The following is an 8,391-nucleotide window of genomic DNA, read 5'->3' as shown; positions in this document are numbered from 1 at the left end:
CCAGTTTTATCACTTAAAAAGAAAAAATAAATTCACAGCAGAAATAATAAATCCTCCATTTTTCATATTGACTCTAAGAAACTTTCTGAAGTAGTTGCAGGCAGCTCCCAAAGACATTCAACCAATATCAATGCCCAGATTGGCCGTCTGGCAGTCTAGCAACAAATATTCACTGACTGCATACTATGAATCAAGGCACTAGGAAGAAGCTGTAAAAGGTGCCCACTCCATCCCGCTAAAAAGGCACAAAACGCACTTCCTGTCCCCTAAGAAGCTTGTAGAATTGTAGCATTAACTCATAATCAAAAGAAAGGTTAAATAAAACCAAACTCAATTTTATAATGTAGATAAACTGTATCAGATGAGTAATACAGGGCAACTGTTGTAGGTTTTCAAAAGCCAGAGAAACCATCATAATTGGAGACGTCCTCAAGTGTTTTGGACAAAGGTAAGGTTTAAGTAGGGCATTAAAAGATATAGAAGTTGAATATTGAAGAATGGAAAATATTACAAGAATAATACCCATGGTATGTCAGGGAACAATTTACTCAAGAATTATGTCATGAAGAATATTTGCAATAATAAGAGTTATTAAAATTTGACATGGAAATACAGCATCATAGTTAAGAGCAATTGAAGGCAGATCTGGGTTTGAATCCTATTTCTACCACTTAATGGTTGAATGACCTTGTCACATTTACCTGTTTCCAAAAGCTTAAAATGGAGACAATGTTAACTTCATAAAGTTAATATGAGGATTAAACGAAAGCTACTAACCACAGTTCTTGGCAAATAGTAAGGGTTCAACAGGTGAGAGTTCCATGCTCTCCCTTCAAAGTGCAAGTCTGTGGCTTGAAACTTCTAGAGATTGAAAGGGATTTTTTTTTTTTTTTTTTTGAGACGGAGTCTCACTCCGTCACCAGGCACCAGGCTGGAGTGCAGTGGCATGACCTCAGCTCACTGCAACCTCTGCCTCCCGGGTTCGAGCAATTCTCCTGCCTCAGCCTCCCTAGTAGCTGGGACTACAGGCGCGCGCCACCACACCCAGCTAATTTTTTTGTATTTTTAGTAGAGCCGGGATTTCACCATGTTGGCCAGGATGGTCTCGATCTCTTAACCTCGTGATCCACCCGCCTCGGCCTTCCAAAGTGCTGGGATTACAGGCGTGAGCCACCGCGCCCGGCCGAAAGGGATTTTTTTTTAAGCGTAGATCAGAACAGACCTGTATAGAATGGATAGCCAGCCATTTTACTTTCACCTTATCCAGTAGAGCGGCTTGCTGATTTCCATCCTTATTGTTTGATTTGGAAACATCCTTCTTCCTCTTCCTAAAGTACTCTGACTCTTGCTCACTTTCACTGTCATCCCCAAGCTTTTCTAGACAATAGAATGCTTCTGGAGGAAAAGAGAGAACTGTGCAGATTTCAGATTCACGTTATTTGCTTGTATTCATTCATCGATTCAATAAATATTTATTGAGCAACTATTTTTGAAAGATTAAAGGCCGTCAAGTGGAAACTACTTCAACTTCACACCCCTTACTTGCACCTGTTCCCTTTTCCCTTGTTCTCTCCTGTTACAGAGAGGGAAGAAGCCCTCCTCGGAAGAAAGGCGGGACAACACCTGCGCTTTGGAGCCCTGGTCTTCTTCTGGGGCCTTTGCACCTGTAGCATCTTTTTCCTGTTTCCAATCTCTTCCTCTTTAATGATTCTTTCTATTCAGTACTTACACACACTCAAGTGTTTCTCATTAAAAAGAGAGAGAGAGAAATTTTTTTTTAAAGAAAGAAAAATCCTCCTTAGTCCTTCATCTACATCCTTCTCCAGTTCTAATGCTCTCTCCTCCCTGTTCTTCCCAGTCAAGCTTGTGAAAATGTGGCTTCCAGACCCCATCTTTATTTTTTCACCTCCCACCTACTCTTCAAGCTCATCAATCTGGATTTTGTGACTGCCATTCCTCAAAAAAACGGCTCTCAGTAAGGTTATCAATTTTTATTTCCCATTTTACTTGACATTCCTTCTTTGAAATGTTCTTCCCTTGACTTTGGGGACATCACACCTTTCTGATTTTCTTTTTACCTCACTAGTAGCTCATTATTGCCCATTTTTGACACCTCTTTATGGGACCATTCAATGTTTTTCAGGGTTCTGTTTAATGTACACTTCTCTTCCCACTTTGACTTTTTCCTAAGATAAATGCATTTACTCCTATGGCTTTCTTACCATGGATATACCTAAAGCTCTTCAATCTGTAGCTTCAGACTCTCCTACCCAACAGCCTACCTAACCCGAATATTTCACTGGCACCTCAAACTCTGCATATCCAAATCTCATCATCTTCATTCTAAACCTTCTCCTCTGGTGTTCCTCAACTCAGTAAGTAGCGTAACAGCTAACCAGTGGTTCAAGGCAGAAATTTGAGAGTCATCCTTAACTACTCCTTCTTTACTATCCATCCACATCAAATCAGTTGCTAATTTTGCCTTTTTTTTTTTTTATGGAGTCTCACTCTGTCGCCCAGGCTGGAATGCAGTGGCGCCATCTCGGCTCACTGCAATCTCTGCCTCCTGGGTTCCAGCGATTCTCCTGCCCCAGCTTCCTGAGTAGCTAGGATTACAGGCACCCACTACCACACCCAGCTACTTTTTTTGTGTGTAGTTTTGGTAGAGATGGTTTCACTATGTTGGCCAGGCTGGTCTCAAACTCCTGACCTCAGGTGATCCACCCACCTCAGCCTCCCAAATTGCTGGGATTACAGGCGTGAGCCACCATGCCCGGCCCATTTTCTCCATTTTTTTTATTTTAACCAATATCACCTCTAGTCCAAGCTATTGCAACAGCCTCCTTTTTAAAAGAGAAAATCTGCATATCGCTTTTAATGCTTAAATTATGGCTTCCCATTGACTTTTGGATAAAGTCCAAAAGTCTTTAATGTGATCCACAGGGTCCTATATACTCTGACATCTACCTGCACTTCCAGCTTCATTCCATGTCCTTTCCCCACTTCTCTCTGCTCTCCAGCCATGTTGTTCTTCTCTCAGCGCTTCAGTGATTCTCATGCTCTCTCTCGCCCTAAGACTGTGCTCTCTCCCTCTTCTATCAATCTCTACCTCCACCTATTGTAACAGCTACCTAGCTAATCCTAGCCATCTTTTCAGGTTTCAGCTTAACTGTTGTAGAATTGGAAGCAGAGTTGGTTAGTTCCCTCTTAATATGTTCACATGATGCCTCATCTTTTCTTCTCCTTTTTAATACCCTTTGCTTTTATAATGTCTGCCTTCCCTAATAGTCTATAAACTCCAGAGAGACAGGGCCCATGGCTGTCTTGCTTATCAATGCATTCCTATCACATAACATAGCATCTAGTAAATAGTAGGTAATAACATGTTTATTAATTTATACAATCAGCTACAGATAGAGTTTGTCTTTATTTCTGCAAAACCTCCTGGAACCACCCCAAGCAGAGTTGACAACTTCCATATCAGCATCACCACTATGCCAAACACTCTGTTTTTGCACTTACACTGTATTGCAATTATCTCTTTACACGTTTTTCTTTCTTTCTCTCTCTCCCTTTCTTCCTTCCTTCTTTCCTTCCTTCCCCCCTTTGTTTCTTTCTTTTTCTTTCTTTCTTCTTTCTTTTTGAAATAATATCACACTTTCTTGCCCAGGCTGGAATGCAGTGGCTTGATCTTGGCTCACTGCAAACTCCACCTCCCAGGTTCAAGTGATCCTCCGACCTCAGCCTCCCAAAGCTGGGACTACAGGTGCATACCACCACATCGGGCTAATTTTTTCTAGTTCTTTGTTTTTTTGTTGAGACAGGGTTTTGCCGTGTTGCCCATGGCTGGTCTCAAACTCATGAACTCAAGCAATCCACCTGCTTCAGCCTCCCAAAGTGCTGGTATTATAGGCGTGGGCCACTGCACCCATCCCATTTAACTCTCTTTCTAAAAAAAATTAGTTTCTTGTACATCAAGATTATATCTTATTTGTAGTTTTATTCCTAGCACTTCACTTGGTATCTGGCACAAAGTAAATGCTCAATAAAGACTTATAGAATTAAATCATTAGGGCCGGGTGTGGTGGCTCATGCCTGTAATCGCAGCACTTTGGGAGCCCAAGGCAGGTGGATCACGAAGTCAGGAGTTCAAGACCAACCTGGCCAAGATGGTGAAACCCCGTCTCTACTAAAAAATACAAAAATTAGCTGGGCACAGTGGCAGGCACCTGTAATCCCAGCTACACAAGAGTCTGAGGCAGGAGAATCGCTTGAACCCGGGAGGCAGAGGTTGCAGTGAGCCAAGATCATGCCACTACACTCTAATCTGGCAACAGAGCAAGACTCCATCTCAAAAAGAAAAAAAAAAAAAGAATTAAATCAACAAACTGCCAACTGACTAGATATGAGACTTGAAGAAATATGGAAAATCAGAGATAAACTCTGAAATCTGGTCTAGTCTTTGACGGAAATGGAGAAATTGATGAAGGAGACTGGATGGTTTAGAAAGTAAACATATGCAGTTCCAAGCATAGGTATTGATAGTGGTAGTAACAAAGGGGAAAATTTATACTCAGCGAGAAGGTTAGTAAAGCAGTGGGGTCCTGAAAAGGACACCATGAAAGTTATTCCACGGTAGAAAGCCATCTGCTGTAGTCAGGAGAGGGCTGATAGGCTACATTCTAATTTGCCTAAGACAGTCCCAATTTACACCTGTTGTCTTAACATAATAATTGATGATGTCTGCCCCTTTACACTCTCAAAGTGTTCAGATAAGTTACATGGCCAGCCTACAAGAAGATTACATGAATTTGGAAAATTTGAATAAATTATGGTCAATAACATTTAATACAAGAGCATGGCAAGGAATTAAAGTGAGTTCACATTGAAGGGATGTACTGAACTGAATGATATTTTATGAAAAGCCAACTATGAAATGAAGCAGGTATTCTATAGCCACTTTTAAGTAAATGGTGTCACTTAATTTTCACAAAAATACCCTGATAGGTAGGCATTTTCATCCATATTTCACAGATAAAATAATTGAAACTCAGTTCAAGTAACCTTCTCAAAAAAGTTAACATGGCTAAAAAAGCAAAACTAACTAAGTATAAAGAAATAATTGAAAAAAAGAAAATCAAAGGAGGACACATCTGAAAGTCATTGAGCGGTAGCTTCTCTGATACTTGCAAGCATTTTGAGTGGGAAGGAAAATAAGGCGTCGATATGAACACCTTCCCTACAACATAGGGCAGCCACCACTATCAAGATCCCTCCTTCACTGTAACTCGCAAAATCATCATCCACTATTTTCTCGAGCAATGGGCTTCATTGTAAGTCACCCTTCTTTTCCCAAGAGGGAAGTAATTTCAGGAAGTAACTTCAATGAAATGGAAAGTAGATACTTCCAGACCAGGATATACCTAGCTTCAAAATAAGCTTATAGTAGTGAAAAATCAAATATTGAGGGACAAAAGGAAGTTAATGTTGGCTAAAATGGATGTCAGATGAGATATGATTGCAGGCTTGATGAGGTGGCTCACAATAATCCCAGCACTTTAGGCTAATGAGGCAGGAGAATGGCTTAAGCCCAGGAGTTTGAGACTAGCCTCTGTGGCATAGTGAGACTCCATCTCTACAAAAGAAAACTAAAAAATTAGCTGGGTGTGGTGGCATACACCTGTAGTCCTCACTATTCAGGAGGCTGATGGCAGAGGGCTCATTTGAACCCAAGAGTTTGAGGCTGCAGTCAGCTATGATCATACCACTGCACTCTGGCCTGGGCGGCACAGCAAGACCTTGTCTTTAAAAAAAAAAAAAAGAAAGAAAAAGAAAAGGTTGGGCATGGTGGCTCTGCCTGTAATCTCAGCACTTTGGGAGGCCGAGGCAGGCAGATAGCTTGAGGTTGGGAGTTCGAGACCAGCCTGGCCAGCATGGTGAAACCCGTCTCTATTAAAAATACAAAAATTAGCCAGGCGTGGTGGCGCACATCTGTAATCCCAGCTACTCAGGAAGCTGAGGCGGGAGAATGGCTTGAACTGGGGAGGCAGAGGTTGAATGAGCTGAGATCACACCATTGCATTCCAGCCTGGACAACAGACAGAGACTCTGTCTGAAAAAAAAAAAAAGATTTTATTGCAATAAAAATAAAAGCAGGAGATGGGTAACCTAACCTAAGGAGAATTCAGAAATCAATATGTAGAAGTGAAAATGCCTCCAAAAGTTGAATAGAAGCTAAGCAATGGAGTGGCACAAAAGGGAAATTCCAGAGGAGCCACGTGAGACAAAAAAAAAAAAAAGAAAGAAACGTATCATGGGGATGACTTAAAGGTTCTAAGTTGGAAAATGGGTTGACTACTGTGATGATTTCTTCAAAGTCAGTGAAAATTGCATTTTTGCAGTAAATATCCTTCAATCTTTCCCAAGAGCTAAATAAGGTGCTCTTTATTATGCAATAATACTAAGTTTCACTTTTTACTGCCTCCCTCATTGAACGACACCTAATAAGCAATTATGCTTCAGCTCTGTCGTATCTTTTCTATTCCTTTCTTTTGAAGACTAGAAAGAAATGAATGCAGCAGCACATATGCAGTTAGAATTTCACTTCATGGCAATCACTTTTAAGAAACACTCTGCAAAAATGGGTTGCATTTAAGAATGCATTTTGTATATTTCCTTTCCATGGAACAACACAGTCTAGTAAAAAGAACAAGTACTATAAACAAGAAGTCAAGTAGTTGACTAGTTGTAGAACTCAGGTAAATTATATACTTTCTCTCTTCTTCTAATAGGTTTTTCTTCCTGTATGCAGACATTTTTTTTTCTTTTTCTTTTTTTTTTTTTTTTGAGCAAGCTGGAGTGCAATGGCGCGATCTCGGCTCACCGCAACCTCCGCCTCCTGGGTTCAGGCAATTCTCCTGCCTCAGCCTCCTGAGTAGCTGGGATTACAGGCACGCGCCACCATACCCAGCTAATTTTTGTATTTTTAGTAGAGATGAGGTTTCACCATGCTGACCAGAATGGTCTTGATCTCTTGACCTCATGATCCACCCGCCTCGGTCTTCCAAAGTGCTGGGATTACAGGCTTGAGCCACCGCGCCCGGCCTTGCAGAAATTTTTTTGGTGACAAATTTTACACAAAAGTAAGGTAGGTATTAAGGAATGCCTTTTAAATGTTAAATCCATTTTTAAATAATTATAAAAGCAAGCAAATAATTAAATTTTCTTTATTCATTTCCTTTTTATTTGAGATGGAGTCTCGCTCTGTTGCTCAGGCTGGAGTGCAGTGGTGTGATCTTGGCTCACTGCAATCTCTGCCACCCAGGTTCAAGCAATTCTTCTGCCTCAGCCTCTCGAGTAGCTGGGATTACAGGCGTGCACTACCACGCCTGGCTAATTTTTGTATTTTTAGTAGAGACAAGGTTTTGCCATGTTGGCCAGGCTGGTCTTGAACTCCTGACCTCAGGTGATCCACCCGCCTCGGCCTCCCAAAGTGCTAGAATTACAGGCCTGAGCCACCATGCCCATCCCATTTCCTACTTTTTGTAATAATCTCTTATTTTATTGAATAAAAACTTATGAACCTTAAGAGTTTGTGGATGTGCTAGAGGTCAGGTTAATGTTTGCATTTAAGTAATAATTCAAATTATATGACCTCTTCTTAATTTACATATAATCAGTCAATAAACAAACATTTGTTCAGTGCTTACTGTATGTTAGGAATTACACTAGGCTGTTTGAGGGAGTGATACAAAGTACTATACATTATCAAATCAAAGATAGTTTTGATTATAAGATGTATCCCCATCTCAGAGCTGTTAAAATATGGGAAAATATGCATCTTAGAACTGATTATATGTAGGTAAAAAACAAAGAGCTTCCACAGTGAGAAAAGAATGGAATATATCCATAAAAAATGCCAAGTGAGTATTAGAGACAAAAAGGTTCTCAGAAATTCAATGGAGCAAGAAGTTACAAGGAGCTGAGGGTGGTGAGGAAAGTGTACTGTGTATGATACTAGCCTAGTTCTGCTAATGTATTTTCTATTGATTCTATAAGGTGTTGGCAAGGAAAGGACAGATTAAAAACTAAGCTTTATACTTTACCTACTGAAGCGTGACAACTTTCAGTTTTGCTAAGACTTCTGAATTCTATTACTATACCAACCCCAAACCAGTGTTTAGTGTGGACATTAACTTAATAAAAACAATTACTTATATTAAAAATTAAGCAAATATACCTGGGCATGGTGGCTCACGCCTGTAACCCCAACACTTTGGGAGGCCGACGCAAGTGGATCACAAGGTCAGGAGTTCAACACCAGCCTGGGCCAGTGTGACGAAACCCTGTCTCTACCAAAAATACAAAAATTAGCTGGGCATGGTGGTGCGT

The sequence above is a fragment of the Aotus nancymaae genome, unplaced genomic scaffold, assembly GCF_030222135.1.
Source record: "Aotus nancymaae isolate 86718 unplaced genomic scaffold, 86718_ANA_hifiasm-v0.15.2.pri h1tg000007l, whole genome shotgun sequence".
In the NCBI taxonomy this organism is placed as follows: Eukaryota; Metazoa; Chordata; class Mammalia; order Primates; family Aotidae; genus Aotus; species Aotus nancymaae.
Note: the sequence above shows the minus strand (reverse complement) of the source record.